A 15,494-nucleotide genomic window follows, 5' to 3' on the forward strand; every position below is an offset into this window, starting at 1 on the left:
CAGAAAACTGTTCAATTTATCTATAGCAAAAAAATTCTGACTATAAAAAGGTCTTAAGTTTAAATATGGACTTGATTAAGAATGAGAATGAAAATTCAGTTCAAACTTGGCTTGTGAAGCAAGACTTGCCAATATCTTCATTTTAGGATTCCTATTTCATTAGCACATACTTCAAGTTATTTTCATAAAGCTCAGGATGTCTATAACTGAAAATAGTGCTTCACAAGTGAGTAGCAAGTTTTAAATGGAAATGTAATTATAAATAAGAATAAAACTTAAATGGAATTTTCCAGTAGTTTATTTTTAGGAGAAAGAGTCAAAAGTAAGAAAATAAGGTAAAACATAACTTCTCTCTTCCATTACCATACATAATATGGATTGAGTCCCTACTAACTTCTTAGATTGTCTGTATCTACAATCTATACAATGATAATGAATATTCAGAATGATAAGCCAAGACATATGAAAGATACTAGAGTATATTTGCACTTATAGAGAAATAAAATCATGTTAATATATAATTTAAACAAAAAAGTTTTCTAGTAATAGTGAAAATTAAAGTTATTGGGATACATGCCAAAAACTAATGAGAAGACATGGAAATTTCGATTAACTGAAATTGTAATCTGATTAAACTAGATGGATGATAAAAATGTATGTATATATATATATACATACATATATATGTATATATATATATAGAGAGAGAGAGTGTGAGCATGTCTTGACTTAAGGAGTCTCTATTTCATAAATGACACAAACTAAAAAATAGTTACTTTTAAAATATGAATAGCTATTAAGAGAAAAATCAAAACAATAAAATAAAACAATAAAACAATAAAATTATCTGGACTACTATATATTATTCCAGTGTCACCAAATTTGATACAGAAGTCAAAGAGATTTGAAGAGGATTAACATTGGAGAAGGCAGTGGCACCCCACTCCAGTACTCTTGCCTGGAAAATCCCATGGACGGAGGAGCCTGGTGGGCTGCAATCCATGGGGTCACTAAGAGTCAGACACAACTGAGCAACTTCACTTTCACTTTTCACTTTCATGCATTGAAGAAGGAAATGGCAACCCACTCCAGTGTTCTTGCCTGGAGAATCCCAGGGACGGGGGAGCCTGGTGGGCTGCCGTCTATGGGGTGGCACAGAGTCGGACATGACTGAAGCGACTGAGCAGCAGTAGCAGCAGCAACATTTCAAAATTATGACCCAGCAATCCCACTGCTGGGCATACACACCGAGGAAACCAGAATTGAAAGAGACACATGTACCCTAATGTTCATCACAGTACTGTTTATAATAGCCAGGACATGGAAACAACCTAGATGTCCATCAGCAGATGAATGGATAAGAAAGCTATGGTACATATACACAATGAAGTATTACTCAGCCATTAAAAAGAACACATTTGAATCAGTTCTAATGAGATGGATGAAACTGGAGCCGATTATAGAGAGTGAAGTAAGCCAGAAAGAAAAACACCAATACAGTATACTAACATATATATATGGAATTTAGAAAGATGGTAATGATGATCCTGTATGCGAGACAGCAAAAGAGACACAGATGAGTAGAGCGGACTTTTGGACTCTGAGGGAGAGGGAGAGGGTGGGATGATTTGGGAGAATGGCATTGAAACATGCATACTATCATATAAGAAACGAATCACCAGCCTATGTTTGATGCAGGATACAGGATGCTTGGGGCTGGTGCACGGGGATGATCCAGAGAGATGATATGGGGTGGGAGGTGGGAAGGGGGTTCATGTTTGGGAACTCATGTACACCCGTGGTGGATGTATGTCAATGTATGGCAAAACCAATACAGTATCGTAAAGTAAGGAACAAAGGTGAAGTCACTCAGTCGTGTCCGACTCTTTGCGACCCCGTGGACTGTAACCTACTAGGCTTCTCCGTCCATGGGATTCTCCAGGCAAGAATACTGGAGTGGATTGCCATTTCCTTCTCCAGGGGATCTTCCTGACCCAGGGATCGAACCCAGGTCTCCCGCATTGGAAGCAGACACTTTAACCTCTGAGCCACCGGTTGTAAAGTAAAATAAAGTAAAAATAAAACTAAAAAAAAAAGAAAGAAAAACAAAAATGAAAAGACTGAGAAACTCCAGTACTATACACGGTACAAGGCAGCATCACACAGTTAGTTACACTGAAATTAGGACAGGCTTTTTAGAAAGATTTTGCAGCAATTATCAATATCAAACTGCATATGCCTTTGACCCATAGATTTCTCTGTCCACAGTAATATGTTCAAATGAACAAGATTCATTCATACAAGAATATCCATTGCAGTATCTTACTGCCAGTAGTATTATTACCATCATATTGATGAAGAGATTAAGATTTAGAGACGGAGCCTCCTAACACTGAGTTAATTTTGCCAGTCTAGACAGGAACTGAATCCAAGTTGATCCGGCTCTAAAGCCTGTTCAGTTCAGTTTGAGTTGCTCAGTTGTATCTGACTCTTTGTGACCCCATGGACTGCAGGATGCCAGGCCTCCCTGTCCATCACCAACTCCTGGAGTCTACTCAAACTCATATCCCTTGAGTCAGTGATGTCATCCAACCATCTCATCCTCTGTCATCCCCTTTTCCTCCCACCTTCAATGTTTCCCAGCATCAGGGTCTTTTCTGAGTCGGTTCTTCGTATCAGGTGGCCAAAGTATTGGAGTTTCAGCTTCAGCATCAGTCCTTCCAATGAATATTCAGGACTGATTTCCTTTAGGATGGACTGGTTGGATCTCCTTGCAGTCCAAGGGACTCTCAGGAGTCTTCTCCAACACCACAGTTCAAAAGCATCAATTCTTTGGTGCTCAGCTTTCTTTATAGTCCAACTGTCACATCCACACATGACTACTGGAAAAACCATAGCTTTGACTAGACAGACCTTTGTCAGTAATGTCTCTGCTTTTTAATATGCTGTTTAGGTTGGTCATAGCTTTTCTTCCAAGGAGCAAGTGTCTTTTGATTTCATGGCTGCAGTCACCATCTGCAGTGATTTTGGAGCCCAAAAAAATAAAGTCTATCACTGTTTCCATTGTTTCCCCATCTATTTGCCAAGAAGTGATGGGACCGGATGCCATAATCTTAGTTTTCTGAATGTTGAGCTTTAAGGCAACTTTTTCATGCTCCTCTTTCACTTTCATCAAGAGGTTCTTTAGTTCTTCACTTTCTGCCATTAGGGTGGTGTCATCTGCATATCTGAGGTTATTGATATGTCTCCCGGCAATCTTGATACCAGGTTGTGTTTCTCTCAGCCCAGCGTTTCTCATGATGTACTCTGCATAGAAGTTAAATAAGTAGGGTGACAATATACAGCCTTGATGTACTCCTTTTCTGATGTGGAACCAGTCTGTTGTTCCATGTCCAGTTCTAACTGTTGCTTCCTGACCTGCATACAGATTTCTCAAGAGGCAGGTCAGGTGGTGTGGTACTGCCATCTCTTTAAGAATTTTCCACAGTTTATTGTGACGCACACAGTCAAAGGCTTTGGCATAGTCAATAAAACAGACGTTTTTCTGGAACTCTCTTGCTTTTTCGATGATCCAGCAGATGTTGGCAATTTGATCTCTGGCTCCTCTGCCTTTTTTAAATCCAGCTTGAATATCTGGAAGTTCATGGTTCACATATTGCTGAAGCCTGGCTTGGAGAATTTTGAGCATTACTTTACTAGTGTGTGAGATGAGTGCAATTGTGTGGTAGTTTGAGTATACTTTGGCATTGTCTTTCTTTGGGATTGGAATGAAAACTTTCTCCAGTCCTGTGGCCACTGCTGAGTTTTCCAAATTTGCTGGCATATTGAGTGCAACACTTTCACAGCATCATCTTTTAGGATTTGAAATAGCTCAACTGGAATTCCATCACCTCCCCTAGTTTTGTTCATAGTGACGCTTCCTAAAACCCACTTGATTTCGCATTCCAGGATGTCTGGCTCTAGGTGAGTGATCACACCATCGTGGTTATCTGGGTGGTGAAGATCTTTTTTTGTATAGTTCTTCTGTGTATTCTTGCCACCACTTCTTAATGTCTTCTGCTTCTGTTAGGTCCATACCATTTCTGTCCTTTACCGAGCCCATCTTTGCATGAAATGTTCCCTTGGTATCTCTAATTTTCTTGAAGAGATTGCTAGTCATTCCCATTCTATTGTTTTCCTCTATTTCTAAAGCCTGTACCATTTCACTATAAACAAAATAATTATGTAGGGCAGGTTAATAATACTTCTAACAATAATTAACTCCAGCTACAAAGCAAACAATATTCCTTTTTATTATAGCTATATAAATATAAAAATGATCACCAGACATTAATGCTATTAGGTTACTGAGTACACTTCCTAATATTTAATTGCACAACTACTAGAATAAAGCCTAAAAGTATTTTCTGTTATATATCACAATCAATTCTAACCTAATTCTTGGTTCTTAGGAAGCCTGTAATTTGAAGAAAGAATAGATATATTAACAATTCCAAATCTTAATATTGTTAAGCATTTAAATAGGAGACAATATATAAAATTGATTTTTTAATAACTCAAATATACCTAAAATTATAAAACTGTAAATAACACTTTAAAATGTTTCTGATAGAGATGAGTGTCTAAACAGTAAACATCAGTTTTATATTAACTACAGAGAAAAAATTTATTTTTTTTCTAGTTTATTTCTAGACAAGTTAAAATAGGAAACTGCAATCTGAAAATCTGAGGAGTGAATGTAACTGACATTTACTTCTGAGGGTCAGCCAGCTTAGAGATCCAAGTGTAGAGTCCTGAAGCAGAACATGTTTTCTAAACCAGATGCTTCCTGACTGAGTCCAAAATACACTCTTGTTAAAGCAATAATTTTTTTCTCTTTAATCTTGGTTTAATTCTAAATTTAATTTCTCCATCTTTAAAAAATTATGGAAATAAATGTAAACTAAATTGGTTTAGGAAAAAACTTGAATGATTACACTTGTCATAAAAAATGATATTTACTTAATAACAACTGGCTTAATAAAATCTGAATAATAATCACTAAATGAATATAAAAGTCAAATCCAGTAAATAAAGATGCTAACTACTCCAAAAGTAGAAAATAAATTTGAAAAATACATTGTTACCATTTAAGTATAACATTGATCATGCCAAGATTAGTGTGAAATATAAAAACAATCAGTTTATTTCAAAGCTTAAGATTACATAAACATTCTTTTTTTAACTCTTTTTTTTTGTAATCACAAAGCACATAAACTTAATTGAAGTTGACTATTTAGTGACACAGTAATATATATCTCTATAAAGGTTTACATAAAAATATTTCTCATATAAGGTAATCAAAATAAAACATTTCAAATAGTTACTGTTTTATTTATTCTGATACATCTCACCTTTTTTGACAAATGAAGAACCCAACTGTTGGTCAACTAGTTCAGGAGGTCATTGCAGGGTAATGAAGAGACTACAGACCGTATGATTCTAGGAAGAGTGGTCCTGATCTTGAGTCTGCAATTGGTTAGCTAGATAATCCAGAACAAATCACTTGACCTCCTCCTAGACCTTATATTCTCAGTAGAGTGTGATAACTTTTTAGATTATCTTTTCAAGCTCTACAGTAAGAGATCATGTGAGGGACTATATTAAATCTCCAGTCAGTAGCATCTCTTACTAGTACTTTGAACAGATAATTTTACTCCAGTATCCTCTCTTGTAAGAAACAGAAATGATGTTCTGCTCGTTTTCCTGGGGACACAGATAGAATATATCTTCCAGCCTCCCTTAGAGTTACATGAGATCATGTGACAGAGTTTTGGTCAACAGATCTGAGTAAAAGAGATGTGTGTCGATCCAGGCCATTAAACACTCCCTTACCACCAGCCACCTCTGCCCCCTCCCCATCCTCTCTTTCCCCATCAACCCACAAAAGAGAGAGGGCTCCAAGGACTTACAGGAGTATGTAGCATCAAGACGGAATAGGTGATTCACAGAGCAAAATTCCCCTCTACCTCCTACCTCACAAATATGCCAACAAATTTTGGAGTATTTGCTACTACAGCTAACCTGCCCTAGTTTAGTATTCACAGAGGAATATCACATACCACTCAAAACTTTTTTGGGGTGGTAGACTGAAAGTAATTACTTCACTTTGTATCTTCAGGGCTTATGTAGTATCCTGGCTGGGCTTACTCTTTCCATATCGTTGTCAGTTTCTTTAACAGATTAAAACTTAAAAGCCTTGAGTTCTTTATTCAGTCTCTTTTATTGAATAAACTATGAGCCCTCGGACAGGTCACTTCTCTCTGAAGCTCATCAGTACAATTTAGGGGTTGGAATTTAATCTGAAAAGACCTCATTCTGGTATATAGCTTCTCTATATGCATTTTTTTTAAAAAAAGAAGCAAGAAAAGATCCCTTCAAACTCTAACATTTTGATTGTTAGATTCACTTTGGAATCTAGTCAACAGTTTAACTTCTTCATTGCTCTCTATTAATTATTTCTCCAATGAAGTTCATACTTGGAAATATTTTTGTCCAACAAAATACATCGGCTTATTTAAAAACTTTAAATCAAGGACAATTGCCAATTGCTAAAAATTAAATGCATCTTAAGTACTACCATATGCTTAGTTGCTCAGTCGTGTCTGACTCTTTGCAACCACATGGACTATAGCCCACCAGGCTCTTCTCTCCATGGGGATTCTCCAGGCAAGAATACTGGAGTGGGAATGCCATGCCCTCCTCAAGTACTACCGTATACACTCCTAATTTCAATCAAAAACAAAGAGAACTTAGTATTTCATATGGATGATAAACAGACACATATATAAGTTTCCCAAGGTGTTTTACAAGGTTGACAGTTAAGTCAGGCATTTGAGGTTCCCAGACTGGTAATAGCACCCAATTGCTAGATATCTGCCAATATTTCTCTCTCCTTTAATCATACAGTTGGGTACTTACACAGCAGCCTGGCTAAGGGCTATATTTAGTCTACCTTATAGATAAGTGTGACCATGTGACTAAACTCTGGCCAATGACATGAAAGCGGGAATGATATGTTCCATTTTCAGGTCTTTCCCTGGAAAGGATTAAGTGTACACTCTCCTAAGTTTTATTCTTCTTCCCATGGGTTGAAGTCATTTTGGATCAGTAATGGCAGTCACATTTTGAGGATGGCACAGGTCCCCTCTACCAGACCTGGTCAGCTACTAACCTCTGAAGGTTATAAGAGAAATTATTTTCTCTCTGCTTTGAACCATTATATTTCATAGTCTTTGCTACACACCTTTGACTGTACCCTAATACAGTAGGTGATGGTTGTGTTCTGATGTGAAATAAGGTTAAGCCTTCTTGACTCCCAATAAAATAGTTTTTCAATACACTGAATTGCATCCCCTATCATTTCTCCTTCTCCTACCTATCTAAGCATTCTTCTTGCCATTAATACATTAAATCAACATTCATCAAAGTCTTTATTTTGCAAACATTATGGGGAAAATAACTATGCTTATATTTTTGCTACAATCCCAAATGCAATGTTAAAATAAAAGTTAACAGATGATAGTAGAAATTTCCTTAAAAAGAGTAATCACTTACATAATGGTGGCATGTGCTCAGTTGCTAAGCTGTGTCCAACTTTTTGCCACCCCATGGACTGTAGCCTGCCAGGCTCCTCTGTCCATGGGATTTCCCAGGCAGGAATACTGGAGTGGGTTGCCATTTCTTTCTCCAGGGGAATCTCCCCATCCTAGAGATGAACACAGGTCTCCTGCATTGGCAGGTGGATTCTTTACCACCAGGGAAGCCCAACTACATAATGGTGGTATCTTCATAGTTGATAGCAGTGACCATATTTTCAACAACATTATATCAGTCACAGTAGCTAGCTTGTACTTTGTACACAGAAGATGTGTTGACTCAGAATCATAAATAGTGACAAAATAGCCATGTTCTCTCAGGGAACATAAATATTAGAGAAAGAGAATATTAGAACATGTTTAAGTAACCATGCGATCAAATAGAATTCCCAATTGAAATGAATTTTCTAATTAAGTGGATATAGTTTTTAAGATAAAGGCCTTTGGAAAAATAATTTCATGTTATCTTTGAGGTTAAATTAAATCACAAATACATACTATTTGTGATCAATCAAAATATTACTTTAATTATTAATGTATTTTCACTATCAAGAACAGAACCTGGTACCTGGTAGATACTCAAATGTTTGTTGAATTAATTAAAAATATCTCCTTTTTAAGCACACACTGTATGCTAGGCATAGCAAACGCTATAGGGAACAACAAGATAGTGTCTCTGCTCTTGTAAAGCTCAAGATCTACTGAAGCATAACAATAAGTAAAAGGGCAATTACCACATCAAATATAAAAAGTATTAAAATAGGAGTAAGTAACAGGGTTCTACAGGAGCACATAAGATAAGCCTCTAACCCAGAATGGATTGAAAGATAGAGAGCAGAGCCAGGGAAAGCTAACTGGAAGAAGTAATATCTGAGCTGAAATATGAGTAGAAATTGGAGGGAAAAGGATGAAGATCAAGTTGAGGGTAGAGAAATAATGCCTTCAGCATTAGACTTATTTATTAAGTTTGAAATGATATCTATAGCTAGCATGCCAACTATTACCTCCCTACCCAATAGCTTCTTCCAGTAATCAAGGAAATAAAAACTGAAATAAGATACCATTTTTCACTTAGAAATTTTATTAAGAGTTTTCAAAATTGTAAGCCCAGTGCTGGGAAGGGAGGGTATAATAATTACAATGGCAGGGGTAACAAACCACTCCAAACTTAGTGGCTTAATCAATAGTCATTTATTTCTCATAGTTTCTATGGGTCATGAATTAGAAAGGGCAGAGCCAGGATGGGGCTAGCTGGGGCTGTCAGCTGTATATTTATAGTGGTCACTATATGTGACATGGCTCCAAGGGCAAGTATCTCAAGAACAAGCAAGCCAGGGGGAAGTTACATTACCTTTTATGATCTAGCCTTGGAAGTCAGGAAGCTTCAAGGACTTCCCTGGTGCTCCAGTGGCTAAGACTCCACACTTCCAATGCAGGGGGCCTGGGTTCAGTCCCTGGTTGGGGAACTAGATCCCACAAGCTGCAACTAAGAGTTCTCATGCTGCGACTAAAGATCCCACATGCTACAGCTAAAAGTCAGGTGAAGCCAAATAAATAAATGTGCTGTGCTCAGTCACTCAGTCATGTCTGACTCTTTGCGACCCCACAGACTCTAACCCAACAGCCTCCTCTGTCCATGGGATTTTCCAGGCAAGAATACTGGAGTGGGTTGCCACTTCCTTTTCCAGGGGATCTTCCTGACCCACAGATTGAACCCATGTCTCTTGTGTCGGAAGGCGAGTTCTTTACCACTAGCACCACCTGGGAAGGCCAAATAAATAAATAATAAATATTTAAAAACAACAACAAAAAAAGAAAGTCAGGAAGCTTCACTTCCACTGTTCTGTATTTCTGGAGACAGTTACAAAAGTCTCCCCAGGTGTCAGATGAGGAACTAAACATCCTACCTTTCAAATAAGGTGCACCGAATGTACAGCATGTTAGATGGGATCTGCATATATGACACACAAAATAAAAATGCATAGGATACCAAAAAATGACAGAGCAACATAACATTTCATACATATGGATGGAAAATATATATGAAAAATACAATCTTTCACACAAGGAATATACTTAGTGCAGTCGCTCAGTCATCTGACCCTTTGTGACCCCCATGGACTGCAGGATGCCAGACTTCCCTGTAAATAACCAACTTCTGGAGCCTACTCAAACTCATGTCTGTCAAGTCGGTGATGCCATCCAACCATCTCATCCTCTGTCATCCCCCTCTCCTCCTGCTTTCAATCTTTCCCAGCATCAGGGTCTTTTCCAGTGAGTCGGTTCTTTGCATCAAGTGGCCAAAGTATTGGAGTTTCAGCTTCAGCATCAGTCCTTCCAATGAATATTCAGGACTGATTTCCTTTAGGATGGACTGGTTGGATCTCCTTGCAGTCCAAGGGACTCTCAGGAGTCTTCTCCAACACCACAGTTCAAAAGCATCAATTCTTCGGCACTCAGCTTCCTTTATAATCCAACTCTCATCCAAACATGACTACTGGAAAAACTATAGCTTTGGCTAGATGGACCTTTGTTGGTAAAGTAATGTCTCTGCTTTTTAATATGCTGTCTAGGTTGGTCATAGCTTTTCTTCCAAAGAGCAAGCATCTTTTAATTTCGTGGCTGAAATCAACATTTGCAGTGATTTTGGAGCCCCCCAAAATAAAGTCTGTTACTGTTTCCATTGTTTTCCCATCTATTTGCCATGAAGTGATGTGACCAGATGCCATGATCTTCGTTTTCTGAATGTTGAGTTTTAAGCCAACTTTTTCACTCTCCTCTTTCACTTTCATCAAGAGGCTCTTTAGTTCTTCACTTTCTGCTGTAAGTGTGGTGTCATCTGCATATCTGAGGTAATTGATCTTTCTCCCGGCGATCTCGATTCCAGCTTGTGCTTCATTCAGCCCAGTGTTTCTCATGATGTACTTTGCCTATAAGTAAAATAAGCAGAGTGACAACATACAGCCTTGATGTACTCCTTTCCAGAATTGGAACCAGTCTGTTGTTCCATGTCCAGTTCTAACTGTTCCTTCCTGAACTACATACAGGGTTCTCAGGAGGCAGGTCAGGTGGTCTGGTATTGTCATCTCTTTCAGAATTTTCCACAGTTTGTTGTGATCCACACAGTCAAAGGCTTTGGTGTAGTCAATAAAGCAGAAGTAGATGTTTCTCTGGAACTCTCGCTTTTTCAATGATCCAACGGATGTTGGCAATTTGATCTCTGGTTCCTCTGCCTTCTCTAGATCCAGCTTGAACATCAGGAAGTTCACGGTTCACATATTGCTGGAGCCTGGCTTGGAGAATTTTGGGCATTACTTTACTAGCATGTGAGATGAGTGCAATTGTGTAGTAGTTTGAACATTGTTTGGCATTGCCTTTCTTTGGGATTAGAATGAAAATGGACCTTTTCAAGTCCTGTGGCCACTGCTGAGTTTTCCAGATTTGTTTGCATATTGAGTGCAGCACTTTCACAGCATCATCTTTTGGGATCTGAAATTCCATCACCTCCACTAGCTTTGTTTGTAGTGATGCTTCCTAAGGCCCACTTGACTTCACATTCCAGGATGTCTGGTTCTGTCATAGTCCATGGTTTCTCCAGGCCAGAATACTGGTGGGTAGTTGTTCCTTTCTCCAGGGGATCTTCCCAACCTAGGGATCGAACCAGGTCTCCTGCACTGCAGGCAGATTCTTTATCAGCTGAGCTACCAGGGAAGCCATTATTAGACCCAGAAATCCTTCTGCTATACAATATTGTACTACATTAGTTTCATATACACTTAACTTACACATAGTCAACTGTATGTACTTAGCCCTACCTCCCAAAGCATTGCTAAGAATTACATTTTGTGCACGTGTTCCATTATATATAGTGAATTACTATACGTTGTCGTTTAGTCGCTCAGTCATGTCCAGCTCTTTTGCAACCCCATGGACTATAGCCCACCAGGTTCCTCTGTCCATGGCATTACACAGGCAAGTGGAGTGGGTTGCCATTCCTTTCTCCAGGGGATCTTCCCAACCCAGGGATCAAACCTGTGTCTCCTGCACTGGCAGGTGGATTCTTTACCACTGAGCCACCAGGGAAGCCCAAAGTACTATATACATTATTGTTATATATTACTGTATAAAGATAGATACTTGAAGTCACATATTCTATAGTTCATAGGCAATTTAAGAGTTTTCCAAGAGTAATTTTTTACTTTATGGAATTTTCATTATTTATTGAGTTTAGAATCTAGCTCCCAAGTAAGACAAGAGTCCCCAGTACCAGGGATATTCTGACAATGAAGTTACCTATTAGTGATACTTTAGACACTTTAATTCTGAACAGGAGCTTAAACAAGATGATATCTAGAATCCTGTCAATTGAGATTCTATAAATATACTTAATTCAATTTGTACCAGAAAAAGATTCATGGCCTGATGTTTAATATATATTCTGAAGTAGTAAAAATACTACCAATAATTAGGAAAAATTTTCCCATCAGAATGAAAACTATCAACAAAGGAAACAATAAGATGGATTTTTTTCTTTTTTAATAAAGCCCAATTTTCATATTCTTCTGAAATCATGCTACAATTATGGTCTGACTAATGGTCTATGGTCAAAAATTAAATAGGTTTATCTCATGTATATGTCATCTTTACATACGCTACAGAAATAAACAAGAGGAAAAAAGCTACATGCAAAACAGTGCTCTCAGCATTATTTAAAGTAGCTTTTAAAAAATCAGAAATACTCTATTTTATCTATATGAGATGATGGATGTTAACTAAACCTACTGTGGTAATCATTTCACAATATATGTAAATCAAACCATCATGCCATATATCGCTGTGAGACATGTGGGGTTTTAGTTCCCCAACCAAGGATTAAACCTGTGCCCCCTGCAGTGGAAGCATGGACTCAACCAGTGGACCACCAGGGAAGTCCTGTACACCTTAAACTTATACAGTGATGTATATCAATTATTTCTCAAAAAAAAAAAAACTGGACAAACATCAGAAACACTTTAAGATGTTCAACAAACAGAAAATGTTAAGTGTGACATATCTGCCAAATATTATCTGTCAATAAAATTATAATTATGTTCTGCATGATAAAAATTACATAAATAGATCCAAAAGACAAATTGAGGAAAAAATATTTGTAATCAAAACAAGCAAAAATGCAATTAAAAAAAGTGTGCAGAGGTTCTCAATAGATATTTCTCCAAAAAAGACATACAGATGTCCAACAGACACATGAAAAGATGCTCAACACCTCTAACACCAGAGAAATGTGAATCAAAACTACAGTGAAGTATCACCTCACACTATCCAGAATGGCCATTACCAAAAAATTCTCAAGTAATAAATTCTGAAAAGGATGTGGAGAAAGGGGAACCCTCCTACAATGTTGGTGGGAATGTAAATTGGTGCAGGCATGATGGAGAACAGTATGGAGGTTCCTTAAAAAACTGAAAAAAAAAACAAACCCATATGATCCAGCAACTTCACTCTGGTATACAAAAATCCCACTTTCCTGGAAAAGACAAAAACTCTAATTTGAAATTTTAGACAAATAGACAATTTTGTTAAAGGGAAAAAAACTTGATTAGAATTATAAACATGCAAGAGATTAAACCATAAAATGTACCCATAAAGAGAGCTCCAGCCTCAGTTGACTTTATTGGCAATTTCCAAAGTATATTTAAGAAATAGATCATTCAAATCTTAAAAGAACTCTTCCAGAGAAGGTAAAAGAGTGTACTCCCATCAATTCTTCTCCTGTGTCTAGCTTAACCTAGATACAACAGACATCATCAGAAAGAAAAAAATCATTGTCTGACCTCACCAATGAACAAAGGAGCAAAAATCCTAAGTAAAATCTATCAAATCAAATCCAGCAATATATAAAAACAATAATAAATCATGACAATGTGTTTTTATGCCAGAATATAGTGTTGGTATAATATTTGAAAATTAATCAAGGTTATCCACAACATTGACAGGTTTAAAAAAAAAATCAAATGATAATCTGAACAGACACAGAGAAAGTACCTAATAAAGTAAAACACTTACTACATATGATAAAATCTTAGCAAACAAGGAATATAGAAAAACTCAGGATGTGTGTCCTAAGATCCCATTAAGATTCTCCAGAGATCCTCTTAAATGGATGGTTGTGTCCATTTCTAGCAGCTATAGGTACTACTGCTATGAGTTCCCACATGCAACATTCTCTGGAGAACTTCCTTGGGATGACTGGAACCAGCTTATGCAAAAGACCTGAGAGTTATACACACCTTTTCCTCATGGCCAACAGCTAATGATATTTGGTGCAGAAGTATAACTCTATTGTGCAATTAACACTCCAGAAAGCATAGAATCAAGCTGATTAAACTTGATTAATTAAACTTCACCTGGAATTATATCATTGCTTAGTTCTTTCCTTTCCCTATCCTGATTCCCTCACGCCTTTACAGGTTTCTCCTGAGAGCATTCCTTTTATAAATCACTTGCACAGAAATTCCTCTTTGCTTCTAGGGAACAAACCCCTAAGATATATATAAGTAAGCTTAAACTTTCAACTTTCAGCATATAAGGAATAGAAAGGAACTTCCTGAATCTGATAATGGCAAGCTATAAGGAGGAGGAGAATGAGAAGGAGGAAGGCAGGGTGGGATGGGGTGGCAAGACAGAAAATCCTATAGTCCTAGTCAAACCTATAAAGCAAGAAAAACAGACAAAAAGTACAAGAATAGAGAAGAAATGAAACTCACATAATTTGCAGATGAAATGATTGGGCACATTAAAGAGAATGAATAATTTTTAGAATTACTAGAATATAGTAAGAGTTTTTTGATACAAGGTCAATGTTCAAAAGACAACTGTATTTCTCTATACCAGCAAACAGAAAGTAATAATTTTAAATGGCATAGAAAATATCATGTACCACCTGTTTCCTGTGTTGGCCAAGAAAATTCCAACCATATCTGACCTTCCCATAGATAACAACTGTGACCTCTCAGACCAAATGAAAAACAAAGAAACAAAAACAAAATCCACAAGACCTTAAAGTCCGAGAGAGTGAATAAATACAGATTTGATTCTAAAAGGGAATTAATTAACACTTAGGAGAAGGAACCAGCACAGATGAGTTTCCTAAGTTTATGGTTTTTGAGAACAGACAGCAGTCAGAGCCTTGTGCAGTGGCTGAAATACCAATGGAAATCCCACGGTCCTTATGGCCCGAAGAAACAGAGCACCGGGCAACCATACCCACTAGAGTACACATCCAAGAAAGGGGAGATTTAGACAGGGAGAACCCCACATTCTGTCCATCAACTGTCCCAAACTCTAGCTGACTCCTCTACTACATAAGTGTGGGATAGACAATCAGCTAAGGATAAAAAAACAAATTGAGATTTGAGAAACCTCTCAGGAAACAGTGTGTATAGTCTGAGTTCTACCAAGTTAATTACATACTAAAATAAACAAAATAAACAGTCTCCAGAGGAAAAACAGATTCCAGGCTCTCCACAGTATAACACTCATCATGCTCATGATGCATTCGTAATTATCAGACGAATGAAGAGATACAGAAACACGATGTACTCTCAGGAGCACAGATAATGAGTGGGGACCAACCCTAACATATCCAGATGTTGGAATTAGCCAACAAGGATTTCAACAGAGCTATTATAAGTGACTTAAAGAAAAATGCTCTTGGAATGCAGGGAAAGATGAGACATCTCATAGAAGAAATAGAAACTATAGAAAAGAACCAGATGGAAATTTTAGAACTCAAAAATACAATATCTGAGATTAAAAATTCACTGAATGGTCCTAATAGCAGAATGGAGACGAAAGGGT

The 15,494-nt window shown here is 37.4% G+C and overlaps 1 protein-coding gene across 3 annotated transcripts in view; it reads right to left on the bottom strand.

Moving 5' to 3' along the window:
• The window catches only part of PGM2L1 (phosphoglucomutase 2 like 1), a 73,139-nt gene that overhangs the window by 43,325 nt on the left and 14,320 nt on the right, over nucleotides 1-15,494 (bottom strand). The gene's annotated exons all lie outside the window — the stretch shown is intronic.

The sequence above is a fragment of the Ovis canadensis genome, chromosome 15 (assembly GCF_042477335.2).
Source record: "Ovis canadensis isolate MfBH-ARS-UI-01 breed Bighorn chromosome 15, ARS-UI_OviCan_v2, whole genome shotgun sequence".
NCBI classification, from domain to species: domain Eukaryota; kingdom Metazoa; phylum Chordata; class Mammalia; order Artiodactyla; family Bovidae; genus Ovis; species Ovis canadensis.